Below are 19,041 nucleotides of genomic sequence, written 5' to 3' on the forward strand. Positions count from 1 at the left end.
AGTGGTGCTCGGCCACAGGCATGTGGTCCATAATGTGGTGCATCGATGCAGACAGCTGGTTCTGGGAATTCCGGGCGCACAATGGAGGACTCACGCACGCTCCCCTCGGCACCCAATGGCGCACAGGTCATGTGGGAGACAAAAGGGGAAAGACAAATGAGCGAGGGGTAAGGTCACAAGGGTACACATCAATAAGGCAATGCAAGGCGAAATGCGTACGGAGGGCGAAGTGAGAAAGCTCGTCCCTACCGTACGTCACCCCCCTGTCACCTACACTACCCTTGCCCTTACCCCATATTTACAAAATCTACCCATTTACAAATTCGTCACTACTGTCACGTCTTCCCCATATTTCCCCTATACCAAATTCGTCTCCACAATCCCTCTACTTCAAAATTTGCCATCACCCAATTCTTCATCAATCCTCATAAGGAGGAAGAGATGGAACAACAAAGCACAATGTCACACCCACGTCATGATGCGTCTCACAATCCAAACATTTGCATCATAAAAAATAATCCAAACATGGCATGGTGTGGAGTACCTGTCACCTCAGGTGAGTGGATGCAGATGGTGCGAGGAGACTCCAATCCTAACTATCCTCTAAATGACCTTAACACACTTTACACTACCCGGGGTCTCTCCCTGCCAATCCATTGGCCAACTTACACTATGGGTTCTAAAAACCAATTCCCATTGACCAAACTGTGGTGCTTCTCAATTTGGGGTCCCACTCCCCCGATTCATCTCCCGGTGCCCTCGCACAATTTCTGGGCTGCGACGTGTAGCTCTCCCAGCAGGTCTACCCACCTGCACACCTCCACCACTGTAGTTGCCACCCGAGCTTACCTAGCTCCTCACCCTAACATAACTAACTGGGGAAAGCCCCTCCTGGCTCTGTCACCCCACTCGGTGCCCTCTGGCACTGGGCTACCCGGGTCCGTCCTCCGGATCCTCAGGCCCCATCCACAACAACTCTACCGGCTCCCAGAGCCCACCTGCGGCCTCACCTGGCCGACATCCTCACAGTGGTGGAGTGCCCAACCAACTACACACACTAACAGGCTACACGCCCAGCCATTTCCACAACACTAATGCACCCATCCAAACATCATTCTTTCACTCGCACCACAGATGCCAATATCCAACCACAATTTACCTATACCCTCTACCTAACACTTACACTACCCGCCCCGGGTATCCGTGATGGGGGTCCACTCTTCCCCCATTCACACCTTCGCACCATCCACTCCACTCCACAATTTCCACCATACTCACTCCACGACCATCCATTCCAATACTCCATACCATTTATTCCATACACCTGTCCTCCATTCACCTGTCGTTGCACACCTGTGCAATCATACCTGGTGCCACCTGCACCCTCCTCCTCTTCCTGGACCATTTGGTCAACACCACACACAATCACCACTACTCCCTCATACACTGCTCCATACACCTGTTCAGTTGCACACCTGTGCAATCACACCTGTTCAATCACACCTGTTCAATCTTCACACACACGGCATCATCTCAGCTAACTACTCCCCTCTGAAACTTGCGCTTCCCAGTCATCCCTTTAAATTATTGCGCTCCCACGTCATTATCATCCACGCTAATCTACCTGCGTCCCCACTACAGGTATCAGTCACTAACTAATCTTAACGTTACCTAATGTCATCTTCTAGGGCCCTACACACAATATCCTAACCCACCCGGGCTAGTTTTCACTGCCATCAACCCCATATAGTCCGGTTGCCAAATCCAATTTTTTGGCTGAACCTGGAAATTTTATGCAAAGTTTTTTTTTTTATTGATTTTGGTAGCCTAGGGTCTACTCTTTCAGAATCTGCCGGGTGCACTCCGTTCACCCTTGATGGTTTTGAGAAATTCAAGATGGCGTCCAAGAAAAGTCCGGCAGAAGTATGACTGAACCTGGAAATTTTATGCAAAGTTTTTTTTTTGATTGATTTTGGTAGCCTAGGATCTACTCTTTCAGAATCTGCCGGGTGCACTCCGTGCACCCTTGAGCGTTTTGAGAAATTCAAGATGGCGTCCAAGAAAAGTCCGGCAGAAGTATGACTGAACCTGGAAATTTTGCAAAGTTTTATTTTTTGATTGATTTTGGTAGCCTAGGATCTACTCTTTCACTGAGAATCTGCCGGGTGCACTCCGTGCACCCTTGAGCGTTTTGAGAAATTCAAGATGGCGTCCAAGATGGCTGTCGTTTCAGATAACTCCCTATAACTCCAGTAGTATTTGACCTAGGATGATAATTTTGGTGTCTAACCGTATGTTTTGAGGGGCAAGGTATCCATTGAAACCATTTATTTGACTGGTTGGGGATTGCATCATATAGAAATGCAATATGGCCGCCAATATGGCTGCCATCTATCTATAATTCCAGTAATCTCTGTGTGCATGTGTGTGTGTCTGTGTGTCTGTGTGTTTGTAGGAGTAAGAGTGGACATAGCCAAAAGGAGTAAGACTGCCAAACTGTGGGTGGACATGTTAATCAAACCAGTGTTCCTTATGATGAGGTTTGTCCGAGCTGAGCGGGAGGCTGATTGGCTGTTGCATCTTGAGGCATGCAAACAAATGCTTCCCTATTTCTTTGCCGCTGGCCATGTGCATTATGCAAGGTATGGGTTGTGCTACCTAAGGGCAATGGAAGCCCTCCCAGAAGAGGTACTAGTCCGGTTCATGAAAGGGGAGCATGTGATGAGGCACCAGCACGGGCTATGGAATGGCCTGTGGAGTGATATGTTTATAGAAACTACTTTCATGAGATATGGCCATGCCCCAAATGGCATCATAGGAATAACATTGAAGCCGGATACGCTCAAGGTCTGGGCATTTAGTCTTCATACATGTAGTACTGTGGAGGCTGCTCTGGACGAAATGCTTGGAGACTCTGGAGACCAAGGAAGTGAACATAAGGAAGAAAAGAAGGCACGGATAGAGAATGACAACAAGGACCGAGAAGCCATAAGGAGGAAGCTTCAAAAATGTATCGATCCACTTGATCCCAAGAAACATCCACAGGATCTAGTGAACATTGCAACTGGTCTACATGGAACCCCGGCAGTGAATGTGCAGGACGCTGTGCAGAAAGGATTCGAACAGATGTGCGAATTTGGAGAGAACTTACCTGATGGCTTACATGAAACAATTCACAAGACCATGACTACCATGGTGGCTACAAAGAAACATGTGAATGTGGGAGGTAGTAAAGTGTACGACATGAATGTCATCTACTCCAGGGTCATATCTGATTGGCTGTTGCATCTTGATGGCCAACAGTCTAGAAGTGGGCGTGATGTTGACATAAAAGATGTCCTATCCTACGAATTGGCCCCAGTACCAACGTCTATGTTTGACCCCACAGGAGAAATGAGAGCTGCAACATCAAAGTCTTCCTTAAAGCGACAGCTTCTGGTTGAGGTATCTGCTCGGACAACAGCAAGTGAAACTTCAGTAGTTGTGATTGATGGTTCAGCCCTACTCTGGGTGATTCCTTGGCCTGCAGAGGGCACCACTACACACTACGCAAACAACTTGAAACACGCCATTGCCAAGAGACTAAAAGTTGGGGACGTTCACCTAGTGTTCGATCGGTACTACGATTACAGTACTAAGAGTGTCACCAGAAGTGCTAGGGCCACTGGAGTTAGCCGAGTCCACGAGCTGCAGTTGAACACCAAGTTACCACCTCAAGAGACTGTGTTGACGGTGACCGAAAACAAGAAGCAGTTGATAAACCTGATTGTCAAACTTCTGATTGAAGACGAGTCATTCCATGAATACACCCAAAGCCACAAGTTGATAGTGTTTGGTGAGGACGCTGCCCCATTTGAGATCAGCCATGGTGGTGTGGTGATCAGAAGGGCGGACCTTTCAACTAGTCATGAGGAAGCGGACAATATCATTGTCCAACAGGTGCTGCTGTCTGCTCGAAATAATGAAGAGAGTGATATAACTGTGATATCCGATGACACTGACGTTTTCATTCTCTTGCTTCATTATTATCACGCTGGAAGCATGAAAAATCGTATCACCATGGAATCACCAATTAAGGAACGAACAGTCATTGACATTGGAAAAACCGTAGAGAAGCATGTGTCTTTTGTGAATGAACTCCTGCCAGCCCATGCTCTTACTGGGTGTGATACGGTAGCATGCTGCTATGGGGTTGGCAAAGGTACTGCATTGAAGGTTCTGAAAGATGGTCACTCACTGTCACTTTTAGGGGTCATTGATTCTCCCATAGAATCAGTGATTGCGCAGGCAACCACATTCATGTCAGCCTGTTACGGTCAATATTCTATGAGTAAATCAATGTCCGAAACACGCTGGAAGATGTGGGCATCCAAAACGGGTCGGGCCTCCGCGGTACCACCAAAACTTTGTTCCCTTCCTCCTACAAGTGAGGCATTTAAAGAGAATGTAAGAAGGGCCCATCACCAAGCCATTGTGTGGCGTTCACTGGAAGACAGCAATCCACCTGAACTTGATGCAGAAATGTACGGATGGGTAAAACACTCGAAACTGAAAACGCTACAACCGGTCCTCCTTCCCGCAAATGTTGAACTCGCCCCAGAAACTGTCATGCGTATGATCAGATGTGGATGCAAGAGTGACAACCCCTGCAGAACGCTTTCTTGCAGCTGCAAGAAGGCTGGTTTGAAATGTACAATATTCTGTGCTTGTTATGCTGCAGGTTGCAGCCAGACTCTTACTTAGCATTTTAATTCAATTGAACAATGTCACAGATTCTTGTGATGTAATTCATATGCATCTGTTTTAATCACTTAAATGGATTCTTTGTCCACGAAACATATGGATAGACACCAAAATTATCATTGTAGACCAAGTGAATGTATTTGAATAAAAGTGAATACAAGTGAATTTGTTTGTTTTTGTTTGAAATTTGTAATATGGCAGCCATATTGGCGGCCATATTGCATTTCTATATGATGCAATCCCCAACCAGTCAAATAAATGGTTTCAATGGATTCCTTGCCCCTCAAAACATACGGTTAGACACCAAAATTATCATCCTAGGTCAAATACTACCGGAGTTATAGGGAGTTATCTGAAACGACAGCCATCTTGGACGCCATCTTGAATTTCTCAAAACGCTCAAGGGTGTACGGAGTGCACCCGGCAGATTCTCAGTGAAAGAGTAGATCCTAGGCTACCAAAATCAATCAAAAAAAAAACTTTGCATAAAATTTCCAGGTTCAGTCATACTTCTGCCGGACTTTTCTTGGACGCCATCTTGAATTTCTCAAAACGCTCAAGGGTGCACGGAGTGCACCCGGCAGATTCTGAAAGAGTAGATCCTAGGCTACCAAAATCAATCAAAAAAAAAACTTTGCATAAAATTTCCAGGTTCAGTCATACTTCTGCCGGACTTTTCTTGGACGCCATCTTGAATTTCTCAAAACCATCAAGGGTGCACGGAGTGCACCCGGCAGATTCTGAAAGAGTAGATCCTAGGCTACCAAAATCAATCAAAAAAAAAACTTTGCATAAAATTTCCAGGTTCAGTCATACTTCTGCCGGACTAATAAGCTAGTGCGCATTTGCCCCTCCTGCATGGTTACAAGCATACGCTACCCCTTTCTTGCTCATACCTCCAGCTGTTCCCATGCTCCTCGTACCTTTCCTTACACACCTCGGTACACTCATTCCGCTCACCGACTTGGTCACACACTTGACCACCGAACACCTTGGCACACATTCGTCGCTCGCACACCTCACCAACACACCTCTTCGCGCCCCCTCCTCGGTCACCTCCTCTGTGACAACCACAGGTGTGCTCTCACCCGCACACCCAACCATGTGCCTCACGACCAACTCAAGTGTGCATTCCCACACACGCTCTACCATTCCAGGTGTGCATCCTTCCATTCCAGGTGTACATCCTCGCTCACCTGTCATAACCAACTCACGCTCCGTGTCACTCTCACTACTCTCACCTCCACTCTCGGTCGCGCACTCACCCTTACTCTCGAGAGCACACTCTTTCCTCATGCACCCGTCCATTGCACACCTTTCTCGCGCACATTCTTGCGCACACTTTTCCGTTACTTCCTCCGTAACACTCACCACACCGCGCTTCCATGTACCCCCTCGCACACGCACCACGACCGACTCGCTCTCGACAGCACACTCACTCCTTGGCGTGCACTTTTTCCTCACACACCCCATGGTCGGACATTCTCGCACACCTCTTTTTTCGCACACCAGACCTGTCGCACACTTCACCAACGGCCTCTCACGAACACTCGGATCCAAACCAATCCCCAAGCCGACTGAAGCTTTCCTCACATCATATACATTGCCACTCACCTCAGTACCTCGTCGTCGCACCTCCTCTGCCACCTGCAAACTTTTTATTTGGTTAGTGAGCACCTCATCATGATTTGAACACAGACCTTGTACATATTCCATGACTTCCTCCTTTATCTCCCTCTTAGTTTCCTTCCGTCTCTTCTTAATTTCACTCACCCCCTCTTCCACCTCCTCTAATTTTTCCTTTACCTCCTTCATCTCCCTGTGCGCCCCCTCTATATCTTCCTCTAACGCCACCTTAACCGTTTCTATGTGCGTCCTCACCTCTCGGTCCTTCGTCTCCATTACTTCTGTCACCTCCTCCAACTTCTTCGTCAACCCCTCATGTACCATCTGACATTCCTTTTGTGTTGCTATTAATTCGTTTTTAATGTCCTTTTGTGTCGCTTTTAAACCCCCTATGATTGCAGTGTTCTTTTCCACTTGGTCCGCTAGTTCCCTTTGTCCGACTGTCAGCTGTTCTACTCCCTTCGTCAGATCTTCTATTCCCCCTTGTAACTTAGCCGTATTATTCCTCACCTCTTTCTCCATACGCTTCTCACCTCGCTTTACCTCCTCGCGTAGCCCCGAGACCTCCTCACCTACACCTCGTCGTATCTCCTCCATCTCTCTTGTAGATGCCACCCTCATCTGTCCCAATTCATCCCTCTGAGCATCCAATTTGGTTTCTACCCCGCTTTTTACCTCCTCTATCTGCTCTCCCATTCGTTTGATTTCCCTGGCAGATTGTTCCCCTATTTCCTGCAATTTGTCCTCCATCCTATTTTCTAACCCCATTAACCCATTTTTCACCTCTTTTATCCCGTTGTCTAACCCCTCAAAATTATTGTCTAACTTCCCAAATTTCTTGTCTAACTCCTCAAAATTATTGTCTAACTTCCCAAATTTCTTGTCTAACCCCTCACCGGTACCCCTCGCTTCGTCCCTCATTACCCCCATTTGCCCCATAAGAGCCCCCATCATTCTGCTTTCCATTTGTTCCATACTGTCGTTTTTTTTCTGCATTTCCACCATGAATTGGGCCATGAAGGCTTGTATTTGGGCCGCGCTCATTGGTTCCGCGACCGTGGCCCCCTCAACCACATGCGCGAGAGCGCCATTTTGTGCGTCTGAAACCTCCGCAACCACATTGCCATTTTTCTCCTCCTCCCTTTCCTCCACATACATTTCCCCGAGGTCCTGGGTCGATTCCACCCCGTCTATCTCTCCCACCGGCATCCCGTCGCCTTGACCAGCCATGGCGCGATTTCAAAATTCGGGTTTTGCTTTAAAACAAAACAAATTTCATCCGCTCCAAATTTTGAAAAATTTTTTCCTAGATGTTTTAAAAATTTGGTTCGGGCCCCGAATCCCACTCCTGACACCAATTGTTACTGATCGCGGTTTAGATGGTATGATGGGCCGAGCGGATGGTCCAACCGCGACCGAACAGTTACTCCCCGATTAGAACCCGATTCCACCCGACGTTGACCAGATCGCACCGCGGCTGCTCAATGAGGGAAAAGACTAAAACGACGAATGCAAAGAGGAAAACGAAGGCAAAGAAAGGTTTGGAAATACTACTGAATTTATTGACTATTTACACACATAAGCAAAAAGAAAGCAGTCACGTTTATTTACAAGCACATAAGACGCAGGTGACACAGTGAAAATACTAGCTTATACAGACTTAATTAACCCAGGACAGAACAAACAGAACAAACTCACGTACACAAGAAGGATGGAATGGCAGGAGGTGGATGGCTGGAGGGAGAGGAAGGTCCAAGGGGGTCCTGCAGCACAACCGGCGCGTTGAGCAGCCGCCGTTCCTTCATGGCCCTGCTCCAAACCGCCGTTCAGGCCCCCAAGCTGCTGTTGTGGCTGCTGTGGACGTCGCGTGCTTTGCCAGGCCTTGTCCGACTCGTCTGGTCCAAACCCTCAACTCTTTCTTGTGCGTTCGTTCGCTCTTTACCACCGACTCCTCACCGCAACCAATGCAACCAACTGACCACCACCACCGACTCCTCACCGCAACCAACGCAACCAACTGACCACCGACTCCACTGACTGACTCCTCACGACTCTCTCCGACGACCAACTCACGACTCACTTGCGTGCGTGCCTTTTATAGCGCCTCCGGTGATTAAGCCGCCGGCCTTCCTGACACGCCCATCGGTGTGCTCACCTCAGCCCTGGTTGGTCACGCGACCCTCTCGCTCCGCCCTTGATGACGACGGGCGGGCACGCCCCTCTTCCCCTCTATGACGAGGTGGAGACACGCCTTTCTTCTCCGACCCTGCCTCGTGGTCAATGGCGGTTATTGGAGGGGAGGTAATTGAGAATCGAGGCTTGGCAATCACCAGAGGGGATGTAAAAGGGAATGGAGATTTTGGGGATGGGAATGAAAGGGGATCTATTCTCTTTCACTGGTGCAATGGAGTACTTCAATTAATGGGAGACACAGCCTTACTCTAAAACACAGAATAAGAGATAACTATCAAACAGGGGTATTCTATTATTTGGCTGACGTGTATGCTTGTGGACTAATTATGGGATGCCCTTTCACCTTTACACAGCTCCGGAGGCAGGGGGGCGCAGAATAAACAATAATAATAATAATACAGCACACAATCAAAAAAAATACAGTCCTCATCTCCACAACAATATATATATATATATATATATATATATGTTTTATATATAGTGGTGAATTATTGATGATGCTTAGGAATAAATGATCCTTTCTTCCAAGTTGCACATTATCTCCAGCTGTGCTGTAGCAATACAGTCGTGTGGCATGCGAGCGATGTTTGTGGGTCATAGATCATGGGGGTAATTGCTGTAATGTGCTTTCACTGCATTGACTTCTGTCGAATTTGACTCCACTAGTCCAGTCCAGTCCAGTTCCAGTCCAGTCCATGTATGGTTTGATCTAGAATAAATTGCAAAAGAATTGTGGTTTGCTGTAGTTAGCCCCACCAAACCCTCCCAAATAACATGTTAAAAATGTAGATAAATACAGCTTGTGTAAAATTGCTAATTTGAATAAATCCAATGTCGCTGCCCAGTGTGATATTTTCTGCCAATGTGTTTGTTACATACTATTTTTCAAGAAGACTTGTTGAAATGATACCAACAAGGAAAAAAATTTTTTTTTCATCTTGGATGCTTTTGTTAATATCTGGGCCATTTAAATATGTAGGATCACTGCCATTTCTCAAAATGGCCACCGATTATCCCGCAAAGGTCCATTCACAAAACAAAAGTCGATGTAGGCATCTGATATGAAAGATCCAAGTGTCTATTCAAATGGTTTTGATTATACTTCCATAGGTCTGTGTCTCATCTGTCATCACTCATATTTTCCTTCGAAATTGAGGATGAATTTGTACATCTGAAACCCCTGCACTCGCTTCATGTCACCAAACATTCCAGTCCATATTACTTGCATGTGCACCTCCGTGTATTGCAGTCAGTTTTGCATTTACATTTGATGACCTGCAAAAGAGCTTCTGGATCTGGTGGCAAATTTGTTGTTCGCAACTGAAGATGATCTTTCACTGTAAGCCATCCACACTCTTCTGGATCCAAATTGTCAGATATCCCCATCAACTGCTGCATTTGGAATACACATAAGAACTGTAATAGCAGGCAGCCGCTGCTGTGTCGGGAGGACGGTACACCAGTACAGTGGTGATGTTTGTGCACACGTTCCCACAAAAGCACCTGAAACACAGTGCATCCAAGCCCTCACAAGGACAACCTTCATACAAACAAGTGATAGCATTTTCACCAGTAGTGATGATGTCATCCTTAGATCCTTCATTGGAGATCACTTCAGCTGGCTTCTTGAAATCAGGCTCACTGCTTAACTTACATAGAGCCACTCCCTACCCAATTCCAAACAAGAACTAGATGGTATTCATAGAATACTTACCCTGCGCAGTCAACTTATTGTGAGCCAACACTTCTGTTTTTGAACATTTTTTTCTTTGATCCAAAATGGCTGCCAGACCACGTGAGCGATGACATCATAAATTTATATTCTCCAATATAATTGTTGCATAGATCACGCTCGATACATTTCAAACTGATCAGACTAAGCGTTGTCCCTGTCGAGTTATGACGTCATAATTATGGCACCAATGACGTCATCGCTAACAACACCTATTCCCCATGTGGAATTCTTTACAATGAGCCATGTTTCAAATTTTTTGCATGCAGCGGTTTTGGAGATATAGAGGTGCAACTTTTTTCGGTTTTTCCAAGATGGCGCCTGTACCACATGACCTATAACGTCATGATTATCATTAAAATATTCTAAAGGAGAAGGCGCTCCTATGGTGAAAATTTCGTGTCCATCAGACCAACAGTTGTCGGGAAAATTAATTTTTTAAATGCAGACACGCACGGCACACGGCAGACGTACGGCACACGTACGCAACTGAATGCTTACCCCCACTTTTCGCTTTGCGAGCGCAGGGTAATGATGTGATGTCACATCTCGTACTTGCATGTGCGAATGGCAACCAGTTGCACGTCTCTGGGCCCAATGTACTTTGCAGCTAGTTAATGTTCCAAATCCATAACTTATTTGTGGTTTTTGTCTTCCTCTGACCTGATGAATAGAGAAAATGAGCTGGGATCCACATGGAAGCACAATAGCACTAAGAGATCCATATCTTCTCCTACAGCAGTGGTGGCACATTTGGAAGCAGAATGTACTGCGGTCTGTGGAATGAGTATGTCGGCAATGCCTTCTGCACGGATTGTTGTAAACCCTTTTGTTCGGCTTCTCATTGAGTATGAAGATGAAGATGTTTGTTTATACTGTTGGTCAAGTGACGGTCTTTCTTTGTCTTGATAGGCATGCGTCCAACACAGTTCACCTTGGGCACTTGCAACACCTTTCGATCGCCGAATGCGTGTGGCATCTTTTGTAGATGGGCCTGCAATGCATCCATCAAAAACAACGATGCAATGGACGTAATGCAACAACGATGCTGGACTTGCAATGAACGTAATCTACACAGCTGTTGCAAATACAGTCAAATGTTGCATCGTATTTCCATGGCAGCCGATGAATGAGTGAGCCACCACCAAGAAAATAACACATTTCCTCTTTGTTTGATGCAGGCATCACAATCCCTCATCCCATATTCCAAATTGCATCAGCAAGTAATGGCTTGTTTGCCTCTTGAAAGGTCCACTTAGATCAAACTGAGATGATACATTGCTACAGAGCTCAAATTTTGAATTTTTTTTCATCATTTTCAGTAATATTGTCTGCAACCATTAACAAATGCTGAAAGACGGGGATATCAATATGGATAGACACATCAACATTTGCAGAAACCTTGTGGCTCATTGAGACCATCTGATTATTTTTATTGAATGTGTAGTCCAGACCATTCCTCCCCACCATGGTTCTAAGAATATTGTTACCACTTTCTTTGCTTTATGAGCAGTCGCAGTATCATCAGCTGTACCGATGGCAATGTTATGCAGAGATGGATCCAGTACAAATGGATTTTGGGCCTGAATGAACCCAACGAGGACCACATTGTCATGGTCAACTCTTGTCTTCTTGGCCTTTCTTACATCTTTATGCTGATCCCGTGTCAGGTTTTTGTGCCTGTGCCTGTGACATAAACATGCAGTTGGGTGAGCCGGCATGCAACTTGACAGCAATCTTCCTAAAATCATTTCAAGAACAGAATTTGTCTCAAGGGTCTTGGAAGATACTGTCTTTTTACAGGAATAGCATGCGATCAAGGATGGCATAAAGAGAAATTTGCTGGTCTTACCAACCTAATCAGAATCATTGAGTTGAATTATGTCTTTGTAGTAGTGAAAGTCATTTACAGACTTCACCTATGACTCAATAAAAAACAAGCGTTACGCCTCGGTCCCCCGTCGGTGAAGTGATGTGAGTTGACAAAGTGGAAGACGCAAGGCGGCCATCTTGGATTTTGACGTGGCGACACAATTTTCCATAGCGTTCTTCCGTATGCCTAGATACACCCACACACCAGATTAGAAGTCGGTACTTCGCTTATTTTTCAAGATATTTCGCTCACAAGGTTCAGACATACATGGTGGCGGCCATCTTGGATTTTGACGTGGCGACCCAATTTTCAATAGCGTTCTTCCTTATGCCTCGATACACCCACACACCAGATTAGAAGTTAGTAGTTCATTTATTTTTCAAGATATTCCGCTCACAAGGTTCAGACATTTACTTTTCAAGATATCGCGCTCACAAGGTTTAGATATGGTGACAGCCATCTTGGCTTTTGACGTGGCGATCTAATTTTCAATAGGGTTCTTCCATATGCCTAGTTTCACCCACACACCATATTAGAATTCGGTCCTTCGCGTACGCACGCACGCACGTCCGCACGCACGCACGCACGGATGCACGGACGGACGCACACACGGACGGAGGGGAAAAGCATAGTCCCCCTTTCGCTCCGCGGTGCGACGGGGGACAACCAGTACAGCACTTGGTTAAGCACATTCCTCCGCCAGGCTGAACAGTTTACATTTTGTATCCCACTGATTGGTTCAGGTCTGGATGCAGATCTGACCTGTCTAATTGCATGGTTCTTGTCACCTACCCAAATCATCCAGCAAGTTTTGTCACAATCCGTCAAACGTTTCGAAATGTCTTGCTATATATAGGTTTTGGCCCCATCTCTCAATGTCGAAGAGACACTTTAAAATTTTAATAATTCTGTGTCTGGATGCAGATCTTCACCAAAATCTAATGAATTCGTCGTGCTTGTCACACACCCAACATGTCCACCAAATTTTGTCTAAATCTGTCCACAACCTTTTGAGATATCCTGCTCACAGACAGACGGGCAGACTGATATGGGCGAAGAAATAACCTCGAGCACAATGGTTCCCAAACTTTTTTGTGCACGACCCAAAATTTGAAATCCCACTCGCCTCACAACTCAAATAGTACCGATACCTACTTGATACCGGTACCTACGATAAAAATTGTCGTTGAAAACATTTTCAACATGAAATAAGACCGAAAGTCTAACAGCAGCGTCGCCGGGCTTGTTTCATACTTATTTGAAGAGGACAGTATGACCTGGGTGGAGATACCAGTCAGCAAATAATGTAGGTATTACATTTTTTTGAAGGATTCGAAGTCTCTAAGCTGTCTGTCACCATGGAAGTGAAGAGATTGCATTGAGACACTGGTTTATTCGATATGTTGGTCAGTTTGTTTTTATTCAGTTAGTCACCACTATCAAAGTGACCTCAGCACCATCCCGACACACACCACTGTGTGTGTTATGGATTGAGGTGTTTTATGGCGGCTGGAATGCAAATCCTGCCACCAACCTCCTTGAGAGAGGACCCAGTGAGTTGGTACTCATTTTGCCGACCTCGGAAGGATGACAGGCAGAGTCAACCCCACCTGGTGTTAATTCAACAGCTGACCGGGATTCAAACTCAGAACCCTAAGATCCCAAGCCCTCCACCCTAAGATGTCGAATCTCCTCGGGCAATGATGGCATTGCCTTTCTATGGCTGGTACACACGGCTAAGTGTGTGGTATAGACGGGGGTCGCTACTCCTCTCCGTCAAACCAGTTATCTGGTACTCATTTTGCCAACCTACCTCGGAAGGATGACAGGCTGAGTCAACCCCACTTGGCGTTAATTCAACAGGATTCTAACTCAGGACTTTAGGATCCCAAGCCCGCCGCCCTAACCATTAGGCCAACACCAGGCTTAGGGTGGTTGGAGGCAGTCATAAGAAATGCTTAAATGTTTGGAGAGCCCTTAATCAAAGTTATAATTATATATTATCTGGGGGGCAGGTGTACCCCCCACCCCTCACCATCATATATCATCACCCTGTTGTCATAATTTCAGTTCCCCCAATCATCAAGTGCGATAATTTGCCCCAACCAGGTATATAATGTAATATATGAACGTTCCCTAAAGGGTGTTGAAAGAAACATAACTGGCAAAGCCAAATGGCATTACATTCTACCTTTCAGAAGCATAATCGTCGGCTATAAAACTCCCGCAATATGTCGGATAAATATGTGAGGGACATACATACATACGGAGACAAACGCTGTAAATACAGGAACCAAACATTTACACCATAAAAATCGTTTGTTCAATCACGAATTTGCCAGTTCGAAAAGCCTCTTTGCGAGTTTGAAGAAGAGGAAGAAGTTCTAATGTATGGTTTATTCACAAAGCAGTTTGAACGGAAACATTTATTATAATACGACAGTAGAAACCCTTTAGAAGGACACGGAACAAGCTTACAAAATTAGATATACAGTAGTGATATTTTGCGAAGCAAAGGAAAAATATATAAAACGACACAGAAGGAAACCACAAACAACAACAACCACATCCACGATAACAATCGAGTGTTATAAAAGATTCTTATCTTCACGTGTTTTATTTCATGTGTTTCATGTGTTTGTGTTTCACACTGAATGAAAAACGTTAAGGCAGAGCATGCAGATTGTGATGAATGACAGATTCAATGATATGTTCGGCCTGAACGGCATAGGAATCAAAATGGCGGTGTGTGGAGTCAGCCGTCGTACCGCCGTAACGCCATCAAATCACCCCTGTCATGCGACCAGACCCTCCAGTCTGATTGGTGTACGTTTGAGGAGGACATACACACATACATACATATGGACAAACAAACAATGTTCTAAAATGGTTTGCCCTTTGGGCTACGCCGTAAAAACCCACCTCAAAAACCAGGACTTTGAGGGGGTTTCCTCATGTTTGGGTCGTGACCCTGGGTTTTGGAGCCCCTGCTCTAGAACCTCAACCTCCACACTCTGTATATCTCTGTTGAAGTCCACAGCAAGCATGAAAGTCAACCACTGTCTACAGCAGCATACAGGGAGTGGGCCACTAAGGACAGGTCCAGCGGTCCTAACCCTGAGCTTGTGCTCTCGGGATAATTGGCCTGTTCCATAGCACAACAGAGTTAATGTGTATATCGTTGGCTGGTAATGACATTGTTCTGCTAGACGACTGTCCTATAAAATCCTCGGTTAAGCAGGTGCAAGCTGTGCAGTCACACTTATCCGTTGAAAGAAAAGAGGGTGACTGTGATATTTAAGGCATGCAAAGTTATTAGTTTGTCTACATTTAAGAAAGTCCCAACCCAATGGTGTGTTTGTCTGTGTGTATGTGTGTGTGTGTGTGTGTGTGTGTGTGTGTGTGTGTGTGTGTGTGTGTGTGTGTGTGTGTGTGTGTGTGTGTGTGTGCTTTTTTTGTTTTTTGTTTTTTTTCTTCACATTTCTGAAATCTCCACAACTATCCTCTTTCTGTTTTCCTTTTCTTCCTTTTCGAATGTTAAGTGCACCATTTGGCACAATCGTATATAAAATCCCATGCATGGATTTCGCTGAAATTCACGGATTGGCTAAAATGAACGGATTGTCTGAAAAGAATGGATTGTCTGAAATTCACAGATTGGCTGAAATGAATGGATTGTCTGAAATGAACGGATTGTCTGAAATAAACGGATTGTCTGAAAAGAATGGATTGTCTGAAATGAACGGATTGTCTGAAATGAACGGATTGTCTGAAATGAACGGATTGTCTGAAATAAACGGATTGTCTGAAAAGAATGGATTGTCTGAAATTCACAGATTGGCTGAAATGAATGGATTGTCTGAAATGAACGGATTGTCTGAAATGAACGGATTGTCTGAAATTCACAGATTGGCTGAAATGAATGGATTGTCTGAAATTCACAGATTGTCTGAAATGAACGGATTGTCTGAAATGAACGGATTGTCTGAAATAAACGGATTGTCTGAAAAGAATGGATTGTCTGAAATGAACGGATTGTCTGAAATGAACGGATTGTCTGAAATAAACGGATTGTCTGAAAAGAATGGATTGTCTGAAATGAACGGATTGTCTGAAATGAACGGATTGTCTGAAATAAACGGATTGTCTGAAAAGAATGGATTGTCTGAAATTCACAGATTGGCTGAAATGAATGGATTGTCTGAAATGAACGGATTGTATGAAATGAACGGATTGGCTAAAATGAATGGATTGGCTGAATAGCTGCTGTGCTCCTTAAGCAAAATGCAACAGCCACAAAGCCTGCCATGCAATACAACTGAGGTAGCATGTTTTCGGAAGCCGAATCGAGTGTCACAGCTGTTTTCTGCTTCTTCTAAACAAGTGAGGCATTTGCTCACAGTAAGTGGGACAGCCAACGTAGTGTTGGAACGGATGCAGTCACCACCACAATGGATGGAAATGGTACAACAGCACTTGAAATAATATAGAGCTGCCCCTTTTGAGATGTCCACAATGATGAGTTTTGCTCAGTTCTACTTTCTGCTTTCTAAAAACCATTTTGTGAATGTGAATGAAAGTAAACGAGATATTAAATATTGATATTAACGGGAATGTTAAAAGGATAGCACAGAAGAGCATTTTGCTCTCATGGATGTTCCAAATAAAGCAATGCGTTTTCCGTTTAAATGGCAAGAAGATAATGGCTTGAAACGAGTTTGAAATCAGGATTTAAAACATCCTATATGGAATTCAATGGATGGTGAAAAATACCGACTGCAACTCGACAACTCGAGCAAATTCATAATGTTATACATTATACGGTTTGCAACTTGCAATGTGGAGAATTACTTTGGTGTAATGCAATGCGGAACAACAAACATAGTTTGGTACAATGTTGTTTTAAAATGGAACATTGAAAGGTAAAAAAAAAAAACTGAACGATCTTAGAAAACGACATTTTTTTCTCATTAGTTTGCAAATCACAATGTCATGGCGATTTTTTGAATGTGCATTATATCTTCATTAAATACTGCACGGTCCAGAAAGAGATAAAATTATAAACCACTATCCTCATAAAACGCTGAGAATGGAAGGAGGGTTTTACAAGGCAATATTTTATCAATGCGGATTGATTTTGTCAAAGCCAATGGTTGTTTAGGTGTCTAGTTAAGAGAATTGATTTCACAAACACAGAAACCATGAGGCACGTGTGTGGAAAAGGATTCAGTCAGACCTTTTGACAGACTATCACCAACACTGGTGACCTATCATGATAACATTACAGATTTCAAATAACTCACACTTTTCTCTAAAAATAAGTTGAAATTGACAAAATTATTTGATCTCCAATTCTTTATTTCACTGTTAATATTACAGAACCTTTGTTTTGATTCAAAACTTAATATATCCTTTTAAATCAGAAGATGAAAATAAATGGCATCGAAAAAATTATTGACACCCTCGACTTAATATTTGGTAGCACAGACTTTGGACAAAATAACTACAGTCAAGTGCTTCCTGTAGCTATGAATGTGCTTCCTACACCTCTCTACTAGCAGTTTGCACCACTCTTCTTGTACAAACTGCTCCAGTTCTCCCAGATTTGAAGGGTGCCTTCTCCCATTTGCTGTTTTCAGATCTCTCCACAGGTTTTCAGTCACACACACACACACACACACACACCTCATCCAGTAGGATGTAGATCTGGACTCATTGCTGGCCACTTCAGAACAGTCCAGCATTTTGTGTTGAACCATTCTTGGGTGCTTTTTGAAGTGTGTTTGGGGTCATTGTCCTGCTGCAAGACCCATGACCTTTGATGGAGACCCAGCTTTCTGACACTGGGTTGAACATTGTGCTCCAAAATTCCTTGGTAATCTCCTGATTTCATGATGCCATGCACACATTCAAGGCACACAGTGCCAGAGGCAGCACAGCAATCCCAAAACATCACTGAACCTCCTCCATGTTTAACTGTAGGGAAGATGTTCTTTTCTTTTAATGATTCATTTTGTTTTCTGTAAACATAGAGATGATGTGCTTGACAAAAAGCTCTAATTTGGTCTCATCTGTCTACAGGACATTCTCCCAGGAGGATTTTGTCTTGTTCAGGTATGTTTTGGCAAAATCCAATCGGGCTTTCTCAGCAGTGGTGTCCTCCTGGGTTTCCTACCATAGAACCCCCTTTCATTGAGTTGGGGATGGATGATGTGAGTTGAAACTGTCGGACCTTGTGTCTGAAGGTCAGCTTGAATCTGTTTGGCAGTTGATTGAGGTACTTTCTCCACCATTCGAACAATCCTTCGCTGCAATCTTCAATCAAGTCTTCTCTTGCGGCCTCGTCCAGGGAGGTTGGCTACAGTGCCATGGGCCTTAAACTTCCTGATAACATTGCGTATGGTGGACACAGGAACATCAAGGTCTCTGGAGATGAACTTGTAGCCTTGATATCGAGCTCACACACACACACACACACACACACACACACACACACACACACACACAGACACACACACACACACACACACACACACACCTCATCCATTTACACATTTACAGTTGATGTACGGCAGAATCCCATTTTCACCTTTTTGTATACAGCGTCAAGTTTTGTGGACCAACTAACAGAACAAAAAAAAAAAAAGTAGAAAGAGAGAGAGGGAAGGAGGAACCACATCAACAGCAGAGTTGGTGGACAAAAGAGAGGAAAACTTGGAGAAATATGGGACATGGTGAATAATAAGGGCTGTGGGAGGACACAGGGGGTGAATAATATGGATACAGCTGCAAACTCTGATTCACAGAAGTGGAAGGGAAAACTGGAAACCCACAAAGAGGTGGGCTTGGGAAGGGTTAATGAGGATAGAAAACA

Source organism: Myxine glutinosa, chromosome 8 (genome assembly GCF_964187855.1).
Source record: "Myxine glutinosa chromosome 8, kmMyxGlut1.1, whole genome shotgun sequence".
NCBI lineage: Eukaryota > Metazoa > Chordata > Myxini > Myxiniformes > Myxinidae > Myxine > Myxine glutinosa.